The sequence below is a fragment of the Macaca nemestrina genome, chromosome 3 (assembly GCF_043159975.1).
Source record: "Macaca nemestrina isolate mMacNem1 chromosome 3, mMacNem.hap1, whole genome shotgun sequence".
In the NCBI taxonomy this organism is placed as follows: Eukaryota; Metazoa; Chordata; class Mammalia; order Primates; family Cercopithecidae; genus Macaca; species Macaca nemestrina.
Genome location: NC_092127.1, coordinates 184,640,299 through 184,652,267, shown reverse-complemented (window position 1 = coordinate 184,652,267; position 11,969 = coordinate 184,640,299). Strand labels below are relative to the sequence as shown.

Sequence of the window (11,969 nt, the reverse complement as noted above, 5' to 3'; positions counted from 1 at the left end):
ACATGGTATGATATTGTGTTATGGTTTATTATTTTTATTCAGACACAGACATGACACCATAACATTAAGAAGTCATGTCTTTGGCCGTATTCAAATAAATAATATACACTAAAAGCCACAATCTGTGAAGGATCGCAGGGTTTCCATAAGAAAATGAAAATGTAGATGCAGACATCTGATTTGCTCAGTTCCTTCACAAGATCCTTGCAGCCTGTTCCATGTGGGACATAAAGAGCTTTTGTGACGCACATGCTGTGCATCACAAATGGAGAGGCTGGCCAAGAAAAATATACAGTAACCAGAAGAATAAACCCAGGATGAAAAGCACAGAGGTAGCATCAATAGATGTCTAATATGCCATTGGCCCCATCTGGTTAGAATCACATCATCAGAATCAGAGCTGGAGTAGACCTTCCAGGTCATCCCTTCCATCCTCTTACCAACACAACAATCATCTTTTTGAGGACCAAGTCCAGTTCAATTTCACATGTCTCAAGAGACAAAAATTCCACAGATTCTGGAAGCAAGATATTTACCATATTTAAAGAGCCAAAAGTAGACATAGTAGAGATTTCAGTCAGTAAAAAAACTGTATTCGGCCTTTGAAACGTAAGTATAGGTTTTTTAAAGTAAAAGTTCTCTCAATAAAAGACAGCTTAAGGCAGAGGGAGAATCACAACTGAGATGGAAAGAAGAATTGCTGTGGGCTGTTCACAAAAAATTTAAGGGAGCCTCAGAATTGTTTTCAAGGGAGCTTTGAGAATCAGTCTAGAAAAATTCTCTGTCAGGGTTCAAATCCTTCCTCCATGCTACAGAGGACAGTGGAACAGTTGTCACCAGGAACTAGCTAAGGTGTGGAAAAAAAGAGGTAAGTTGAAAATCAAAGCTGTAGGGTTTTTTTGTTTGTTTTCTTTGTTTGTTTGTTTGTTTTTTGACGGTCTCACTCTGTAGCCCAGTCTGGCGTGCAGTGGTGCGATCTCTCTGCAACCTCTGCCTCCCAGGTTCAAGCGATTCTCATGCCTCAGCCTCCCCAGTAGCTGGGACCACAGGCGTGCACCACCATGCCTGGCTTTTTTTTTTTTTATTTTATTTTTATTTTTAATATAGACAGGGTTTTGCCATGTTGGTCAGGCTGGTCTCGAACTCCTGATCTCAAGTGATCCACCCATCCTGACCTCCCAAACTGTTGGGATTATAGGTATAAGCCACCATGCCCAGCCTCTGTAGGTTATTATAGATAACAGAAGACATTTGGCCTTTGAGAGGTGGTAGGGAGAGGAGGACGATGGCCTACTAAGAGAAAGCCTATGTGAAGAGCCAAGGGGCAGAATCAGAACATGTATTAAATTGTTAAGAGTCTGTCTGAAAGTAAGATCAAAGGTAGCCTATGGAGACAAGAGTTTGGGAGTGAGAAAATAAGATATAGAACAAACAGGTTTAGGCCAAAAGGAATGAGGAACTCCTAAATGGTTGTCTTTAAGAGTCATTTTTTGTTCAAAAGAAGTACTAAGTGGTAGTCTAATTATATACATATAATTAGACATGTATATATACGACAGATAAAGCAGAGATATTCTGGGTGAAACATGAGACAGGATTGAATGCGTGGGGAATGCTCTAGGCCTCCTGCTCAAATCCACCTATTTCTATGGAGGCCCTTGCTGCAATGCTGTGGAACTTCCAGGAAAAACACCAACTCTCAACTGTAGAATTAAGATTCCATTTTATGAGTATTCTGTGGTGGAGCATGTCAAAAGGGAGATGTTAAAGCTCCTGAATGAGGAATTCTACCCGCAGAACTCTGAGCTTGTTTTATTGAAGGCAACGTTCTATCACCTTTCACATCCATGTGACTCAGTATTCTTCACAAATCCCACAATCATGTCTGTCTCAGCAGAGTATGGGATGTGCGGTCTGTGAACACTTTCTGTGGCTTCCTTTTATGTACCAGTAAAGTGAGACAGCCCAGTCTAAAGAGTTCAAGGCAGGAAGTACAGCAAGGAGATAGAAGGTAAATAGTGTGAAAAAGAGATATGAGAGAATCGCCAAATCACAATACAGGAAAGGAGTAGAAAATAAAGCCAGAGTAGGTAATGAGACCCTCAAGGATGAAACTGGGTATTGATGGTATAACCAACAGTGCTATTTTCTAAACCAAAGGTGCATATCATCATTTTTTCTTGTTAAGAGAAATGTTTTGTCTGGAAAATACACTCTCCTCCATCCAGCCTTGCATTTAACCAGACCAGTCATAGGAATTCCATCGCCCTTGCAATATTGATTAGGAATATGATGCCATTGTGGCCAAAGAAGAAATGTGAAAGGGGGCTTCTGTAGAGAATTTTCCTGCTCCGATAATGGCGCAGCTGTGATGAGATGGCCTTTCTTCTTATCTTAGGTATTCTGTCTAGACACCTCGAGTTAAAGAAGTCATCTGTGACTCACAAGGAACATATGGGGTGACAATGTTGACACAAACATCTTCCATCCTTGATGTCAAAGTTGCATCACTGAATTGCCCAAGTCCTACTTTGGGCTCCTCTTTAGAGAAAATATCAGTTTTTGCTTACTTCCTGGGTAAGTTAAGAAAAAAGTTTTCTTTAGTGGTAAACTAAGCATCCTAATTGATACTGGAAGGTAGAAAGAAGCCTTACACCCTAAGTCACGATTGCTATCCCCTGAGCATTTCTTATACATAGTGCTTTGTACCTGTCACTGAATTGAAATTTTTTTTTTTTTTTTTTTTTTGGTCCCCCAGGCTGAAATGCAGTGGTGCAATCTCGGCTCACTGCAAGCTCCGCCTCCCGAGTTCACCCCATTCTCCTTCCTCAGCCTCCCGAGTAGCTGGGACACAGGCGCCTGTCACCACGCCCGGCTAATTTTTTTGTATTTTTAGTAGAGACGGAGTTTCACCGTGTTAGCCAGGACGGTCTCGATCTGCTGACCTCGTGATCCACCCACCTCAGCCTCCCGAAGTGCTGGGATTACAGGCGTGAGCCACCACGCCGGGCGGAAACTTTTTTTTCTTCAAGCAACGGATATTCATTGGGTAGAGAAAGACCAAGAAATATGATGGAAGAGAAACATGGGCTGGTTTTGTAAGACGAAGTTAAACCCTTCTTCCCCAATTTTAAGTGAAAAGTTTAAATATTTATGCATAGCGGGCAATATGGGAGAAAGAAAAATTTTTCCCTGGGGAAAGCAAAGTAAATGAAACAGTGACTGTGAGCTTCTTGAGACCAGGTACCACGGTTTCCCCACTTTGGGGTATCCAATACTAGCAACATGCCTGCCACATGGTAGGTACTCTGTAAATGCAGAACTAATTAATTGAAAGACATCAGAGATCTAGAAATTAATATTTATTCTCAGATTCATCTAGGCGTTTCCCAGTTGCTTATAGTATGTTCGTGTATGGGCCTACATTGTTACCAGGAACTAAATCTAAACGTGAGAACTTGTTAAGCAATAGCTGCAAATGTGGTATAGCCATGGAAATTTTAAAGCAGAAACTGATGACTGTTCATTAAAATTAAAAGCTATATTCAGCTTCCCAGGATAGTAGGAAGAGTCACAATGAATGAACCTAAAGCCTATGTGCATGACCATTACAACTCAAAATAGTTTGATGTGTCCCCCTTCCTATGGTCCTTCCAAAAGTTCTGAACACATATTAGGACAGATTCTTCCCTTGTATGGTTTAGCGAGATGGCTGAATTCTAGCCAACAGATGTCAGTGAACTTATGGGGATCATTTATATGTCTAGCTTTTGAGAAGCATTCCATTTCGATATTGTCTTTTCACTGTCCTACCAGCAGTGATGAGAGCAGTGAAACTGTAGGGAATGTCAGAGCCAAAAACTAGAAAGTTTCAAAGACACAGTATTTCATAGACAATCTTTGGGCCTATGAATTACTGCAATAAATAATCAATGCCAACCAGAAATACCTGCATTGGGATTGATCTGTTATATATTATGTCATTATTTTGTTGTCATAATTTAGCCTATTTTAAGTAATACAACTTGTATCCACCAGTTTGGCTTATTAGCACAATACAAGCTTTGTCAACATCTTAGGATGATAGGCAGAATGGTGTCAACAAAAATCTGCAATTAACATGAGTGTGCTTTGCAGTTCACAATGCTTTGACATACACTAGTTTGTATGGTCCTTCCCACAGCCCCAAGAGACAGGCAGGGTAAACATTAATATCTTCATTTCAGAGGTGAGAAGATCAATGATCAGGGAAATTAAACAAATTGTCCAAATATAGTGAGTGCTAGACTTAGAATCAAAGCATGAGTCTTTTGATTCCAAATCCTTTGCTTTTCTCATTGTAATATTATGAATGTCTGCCTCTGTATAAAATATTTTCATGATTGATGATTTTTTGCAGAAATTTCTCCAAGGGATTAATACTGGAAGGTATTAAGTTCTTGGAAAACTCAATTCGCTTGAGTTCTAAATATGAAGGATTTATTAATCCAGAGGATTTAGCAATGAGGCTGGATCTAGCACGGATTGGTTTTCTTTGTAGGCGCTCTCAGTGTCTCAGACTTGGATGGTGCCTGCAGAAGTTGTTGAGCTCACTCTCCTTCATTGAAACAAAGACTTCTCTGACACATCCCTGAGAACTGATCAGTCAGCCTCTGCTTGAACACCTCTAGTGAGGGCGCACTCACTATTTTAAAAGCTTGCTCCATCTGTTGTTACAGTAGCCAATGCGGCCTGATATCCCCAGAACTTTTCTGGTTTTAAAGCTGAAAATCCCACATCCTGGGGATGCCCCGAGTCCTGGGTAAACAAGCAGTGTTGGCTACTCTACCATTGTTGAACAATGGAAATTAATGAAACCTTTTAATTGAAATGAAGCATGCCTTGCTGCAACTTTGTTCAAGGTTACTGTTCGGCCCTCACCAGTGTCTGTCATTCAACCAGCACTTGTTTCTTGCAGATTTCTGGATTCTCTGGTTTTGTCTAGCTACCACAAGCCGGAGGTAAGACTTTATTTTCAGCTTTACCCTACTTTATGTCTCACAGATAGACCCTGATGACACACTAGCAATCATCTGGATCACCTAAGTAAATTATTCTCCCTATAAGACTAAAGAATAACCCTCTGGAAATTATTTTTCTGTTTCCCCGGCCTGATCTTTATGATGGCATTAAGTAACAATAAAAAACAAATGTAATACTATTATAATCAATCAAGGGTAAGGCTAATGTATTAATTAATAGTCATTGATTCTTAAACAGAAAGTAATTATTTTCTCACTGCATGCTCTTAAGAAAAACAATATTATGTCTTCTAAGGTTTCACCACTGAACTAAATTTGCCTCTGAGATTTGAATTCTTTTTTCTTTCTTCTTCTTCTTCTTCTTTTTTTTTTCTTAAATACAAGTGCACCACTTACTCTTTGGGGAAAAAGGAACAGTTTCTAAATTATTGGGTACTGAGGGACTACCAAAACCAGGAAATTCATGTTTTATGAGTTTTCCCCAAATCAAAGCAACAGGGTTATGGTCAACATCATCCTTTCACTCCCACTGGGTCCTTTCTGAGAGGTGCTTTCAGAGGCAAAAGAAACTTTTTGCAGTGAAAGTCACATCCACTTTATGGCTTTGTTTCCTGCTGAAAATCTAGATTTGATTGTTCAAAAGCTGACTGTGATTCAAACTTCCTACATAAATTTAGGAAAAACTACTTAAGGTGGCTTTATTTCAGTTTCAGCTACATACACACATAGACCTCTATTACTTAGCTATAGTATGTATCTTTCATAAAACAATAGTAAATGTCTGATAAATAAGTAATATTTGTTGTGCTCTTTCCTATACTAATGAATTTCTATGTATGCTAATGAATTTCTGTGCTTACATCCAATAGTGTAAGTTGGGTTTTATTATACACAATTTACAGGTAAAAAGAATAGCATCCCAGAAAGATCTAAACATTCCCAAAGTCATCACCTCATGCAGCAGCTCTCTAATCAGGGCAATCGTACCCTTTCCACCCACCAACCCCCACCTCCCACCACTCCAAGCCAGGAGCTATTTAGTAATGTCTGAAGACATTGTGAATTGTTGTAACTGGGCAGGTGCTATTCTCATTTAGAAGGTAGAAACCCAGGATCCTACCATATATCCTACAGTATGTAAGACAGGCCCCTCTCCCCCACAACATAGAACTAAGTGTCCCAAAATGTCAATCCTGCTGAGGTTGAGAAATACTAAGCTAACATATGGCAGACTAAGGATTCAATCTCAAATAATATAATTCCGGAGTGCACATTCAATATTTGCTCTTGAAATGCATATTTAGTATTATATACTTTACCCAGGCATGGTTGCTCGTGCCTGTAGTACTAGCTGCACAGGGGACTAAGGCAGGAGAATTGCTTGAGCCCAGAAGTTGAAGTGCAGCCTGGACAATGTAGCAAGGCATCATCTCTAAAAAGAAAGAAATACATACATACACACAAAACACACAAATAAAATATTATCTATTTTATCAAAATACTAATGATAATAGAAATCCATCATTTTGCAAAATATTGTTGTACTCCTTTGTCCATTTATAACTCATTGTTTTTAGGGTCTAAGATAAGGGACCTGAGTAACTCTTGGTAGACTATGGCAAAGGTATTTGCATATATATTATACATGATGAAAGCTAATGAGAAAGATGGAGTCCACCTAAGAAAGTCTCAAGGGCTAGGTCCATTCTAAAAGAGTATTAATGCCTAAAGTGTTTTGAAGATCATAGTTGGGTCACATTTTATTGATGGAAGTGCCTTACTAAGATTGGTAGAACTACAATTGAGATAGACCCGTGTGCTTAATATTGAATTATTTTTCACAAGCAACCTTTGCACAATGAGCTGGGATGGTGTGGCTATGAAAGTGGTAACTCAAGGTCTGTACCCAGAATAATGCCACTGAGGCTGGCATGGACTTTAGCTAAGTCCATATCATAAGCTCCATGCTGTGCCCTGGGCAGAGAGCAAGACTCAGTCTCCTGTCATGGTCCACCCTTTTCCTTGCAGGCACAAAGCATGCACCCTGGGGCCAGAGTAGAGATCAAGACTTTGTGTAGACAGAGTAGATTCAGGAGAGAGCAATCCTTGGCTGTGATGCAGATAGCCTTTGAACAGGGGATGTCTTCTATAATTACAATTTCTGTTAGCTTCTGCGCACAAAAGGAAACCATGAGAGTCTTGGCAATTGCCAGCACTCAGGCAGGCATGGATCCCAGACCCTACTTAGTGTTTGGGTTAAGCCAATAGCTTATTGGAGTAAGGCTTTAATGGGGAATAGGACCTGATATTTCTTTTTTTGTGCCAGATATTCATTTTATATTCATCTCACAAGTATTTCTGAACATTTGATATTAATTGTACAATTTTTCAAGTACACACCCTGGTAAAACCAAGAAGGATACAAGAACATCCTTGTGCTCTTGGGAGTTTCACTTTAGTTAGTAAATATTCAATGTGATCATTAAGAAAAGAAAATAAGTTATTTCCTTATTTACCATACATTTGATAAATATCTACTATGTGCAAAATATGGTGTAGGTATGAAAGGAAAACATAACTGAATATATGAGCCCTCTCTTCAAAAATCTTCTAATGTGGTGCAAGAAGCAGACGGATGATGTGGCAAGAAGAGGAAAGGAAGAGAAGAAAGGGAAGGGAAGTGAAGGGAAATGAAGGGGAGAGGAGGAAGGAAGGAAGCTCAGATGTAAATATGGCCTCTGATTTCATTGTTGGATTACCTTGGGACAACTACTGAACTCTCTCAGGCTCAGTTTTCACATCCATAAAATAGGCACAATAATACCTATTTTGTGAACAGAACAGAAATTTGTAAGTGCTTTAATAAAAGTATAATTGTGGGTATTCACCTGCTCTCGGGTACAGAGATGGCCAAAATAGATGCCCCTGGCTTCTGTGCCAGTCCTAAAGAAATCGATAAATGAGCAATCTCCTTTGCTCCCCACCGGTGATGCTCTAACCCAGAAGGACCAAGAGAATCCAGGCCCAGAGACTGGGGAAAGAGAAAATGAAAAGTCGTTTAAGTCAGTCACACAGTAATCAAAAAGACAGATGCAAATTAGGGGAATATACTTTTTTAGAATACCCTAGAGTGTTTTATAGGGAATAGGCTTTGAAAACATGGCTTGGGTTGTTAGAACATTGACAATGAACTCTGTATCTCCTGTTTCTGTTCTTCAGTCATAGCTGTGCACTCCTATCACCTTGTGTATAAATGTAGATGTCAAGAACACACACAAAACCACTGAATCAGAATCTCTGGGGGCACAGCCCAGAAGCTGTACATTGAAGAATCACAGCCAGGAATGGAAAACACTGCAGTAGAGCATCACTGAATTTGGGTTGAGGGGTTGGGGGGTGGGGAATAAAACCTTTTCACTTCTGGTTTAGGCTCCTCAGTATGCAAAAGTGACTCTAAGATGATTTGATATCATGCATGAGAAGGTAGATCCTTTCTTTGACTGTATGATTATTACTTTGTCAGTCCACCTGGATAGTGTCACACACCATCCCTCCAGCCAGTGCATCATCTTTAGGAATGACACTGACATTTCTTCTCCCTTAACTTCCACATTCCTTCACACCCCAAATCTGGTCAACCCAACTTTCTTAGTGTTTTTCAATCCTTGTCATCATCTCCCTCTTCATTTATACCGCCTTCTTCCAAGCCTTCATAATCTTTTACTTTCTTATTTAAATGCCTATTTTATTTGGATAAAGAGTGTTAAATATTAACAATTAAAAAGGAAAGAAAAAGGCAGGAGCTAACACATAAAGCAACTACTGGGTATGAACCCTGGATGGGAATCTTCATATATCATCTGATTTTGATTGCTGTAACAGCCTCATTAGTTTAGTCTCCATCTCAAACCACTCTACAGAGGAGAAGATGAAGTAGTCAGTGATTTTTCCAAATGCTATACTGTTAATATAGGCAGAGCAGATTCTTAAATCTGGTCTCCTTACAGCAACCGAAAGTTTTTCAACGAGTTTCATAATCATTGCCAGTATATCCTTCCTAATGGCTGATCCACATTCCAACTGCTTTATATAAATCTCTTTTTATTGTTTTCTTTGCCTGAATGAACACAGGGACCAACTGTTCCCCGTCACTCATCTATTACACTTTCAGACACTTGAAGCCTGAGAACTGCTTCTAATTTTCTAATTAATCAATCATACTTTTATATATACTAAATTTAGTTTCCATTGATGGAACAGCCACAGATTGCTGGCACCATCCTTGGCACTGGCAGGCAGTGGTCAGGAGGGAGGAAGATGACAAAGTCATTGGAATTGGGGCACCTGAATCCAATAGAAGCATGACAGATGACAACCAGGCAGACTAGTTAAGTGCATTCTCTGAAGTGAAGTCCTGAAATAAATAGGAAGACTGTGTGTAAAATAAGGCAATAATCCAACAGCCCTCTTACCCAGCTGGGCAACCTCCTTAGAGAAATAAACAGCATCCTTTTAACCATCTACACAGGCTCACAGTTGAGCCAATTTATCTGTATCATCTACAAACAATATTTAACTTAATCTAAGGCAGAACAGCAGCACAAACATTGAGGTCTGAGTCTGTAACCATTTCTCCAACACTGAAATGTTTATGGGAACATTCAAGGCCAAGAAAGAAAGAACATGTGAGTCCTCAGTGGACACTGCTATCCTTGCTGGGTACAGTTTCTCACTTATTCATATATGATGTGCTACAGAGGACCAGCATTAGCCAGTCATCCTTCAGTGAGTATCAAGTCAAGAGCTTTTGGTTCTTAGCTGAGCTGTGTTTTTCACTAGTTGTGTGATGTTAGGGAAGCCACTTGAGTTCACTCAGTATCAGTGTATTAGTCCGTTTTCATGCTGCTAATAAAGACATACCCAAGACTGGGTAATATATACAGGAAAAAAGGCTTAATAGATTTACAGTTCCACATGGTTGGGGAGCAATCATGGCAGAAAGCCACGAGCAAGTCACATCTTATGCGGATAGCAGCAGGCAAAGAGAGAGAGCTTGTGCAGGGAAACTTCAATTTTTAAAACCATCAGATCTCATAGGACTTATTCACTATGAGGAGAACAGCACAGAAAAGACCCGACCCTATGATTCAATTACCTCCCATGGGTTCCCCACGTGACATGTGGAAACTGTGGGAGTCACAATTCAAGATGAGATTTGGGTGGGGACACAGCCAAACTATATCACTCAGTTTGGTCAAAAATCCAAACAGTGAGTTAAGCTAGGTCTATCTATAGGGCTCTTCCAACTTAATATCTCTAAAGCTTCACTTGAATAAGGATTTCTAACAGAGAAAATAGGATCAGTGCTTTTTACCTGGAGATATTCAGTAGTCTGAACAGAAAGATTATCTTCACTCTTCCTCAATTTCTATGTCACCTGTATGAGTAACTGTCATTGCTCAACAATACCAGCTAGGAATGTATGATGCTTAATGTTTCTCCTACTCTACCATGTCGGCCTTGCCTTCCCACTAGTCCATCTACAGGAATCTTTCTTATGCTTGGCATATCAACATTTGCAGATACTATACTGTGTGTGAGTAAGGAGGCATTAAGTAGCAAGCACTATGCCAAAATAAGAGCCATGGACTCCGCCTCTGAGATGTCAAGAGGAAATTTCAAGATGGAGGCCAAGCAAGGAAGTAACTTGAATGACATCCTCACATAAATTTGTACCTTCACAGGCATGGGGGACGATCTGTTGTTTTTGTTCATCCACCATTCACACCCACTTCCTCCAGAAACAGCAGTCCAACTTTACTTTGGGGAAGAATTTCTCCTTTACACGTGGTACACATAGTTTTGGAGTGGATAGGGTAGTCAAGCCTCAATCAACCATATGGTCTTTCCTCTGAATATAGTGACTGGCTCAGTGATGGGGGCATGACCCATCTGAGGCTGGTAAGAATTAGCTCAAGGTTGGAGAGACACTTCTCTTGGTACTACCCATAGCAAGGATGATGTAAACCTAGAACTGCTAGGAGCCATCACATGGAACATGAAAACAAGCCAACACAAAGGAAGGCATGAACCCTGATGATATGGACTGAGTCCTTTGATTCAGCCAGGCCTGAAGTGACTTCTTCATGTCTAGTAAAGCCAGCTTCTATTGGGATTCTACTACTTGAAACCAGAAGATCCATGAGTTATACACTAAAGGCAAGCATTGGCCCTTGAATTTGCTTTTCAAGAAATTTTAGTGGGTGTTTTGACAGACTTAACAATCTCTAAGATAGATTCCAGTTTTATCATTCAGTGTATCTTTAAAACTAATTTGACCAACCAAAAAAGGAAACTTAAAAAAGAAGATAAAACGAATCTGGCCAAGAAAAGCCACATAGTAGATCAGTGACTGCGTTAATCAGGCTGACCTGAATTTGAATCGCAACTTATCTACTGCCTCATTCTAACAGCCTAGTCACTCGGCCTCAGTGAGCTTGTGTGTTTCTCTATAATGGGTGTAATGATATGTAGCTTGAAGAATTGCCTTCCAAGATTAAATTAAAACATTGTGTACCAGGTCAGTTTCCTGATACACAATATGCAGTGGATGGATGGCAGCTGTTATTACTTTATAATTTTATTTGTCCATGGAACTAGAAGCCACATCTAACATTGTCTTAGATGAGTGTAATAATGGTCTTTCCTTACAACTGCAAACTCAGTACACTTTCAAAATATTTTCATACCCATTAGCTCATTTTCCCATTTCCCCATTGCTCAAGAGTAGTCAAAGTTGGTGTGACAACTATCACTTTAAAGAATAAATCAAGGTCTTACAGCCACAAAGTAGAGGGAGGACCAAAACCACAGCCCTCTAACCCCAAGCTCAGAGCTCTATTTTCCCCACCTTGCAGACCTGATGCCCAGAACCTGTGTCATCTCTCA

General features: G+C 39.9%; 1 long non-coding RNA gene across 1 annotated transcript; it reads left to right on the top strand.

The window, feature by feature from the left end:
• Positions 1 to 429: 429 nt before the first annotated feature.
• Positions 430 to 8,383, top strand: LOC105487935 (uncharacterized). The gene is made up of 4 exons (XR_011621468.1): positions 430 to 868; positions 2,399 to 2,577; positions 4,958 to 5,000; positions 8,241 to 8,383. It is a non-coding gene; the product is annotated as an uncharacterized lncRNA (long non-coding RNA).
• Positions 8,384 to 11,969: the final 3,586 nt, after the last annotated feature.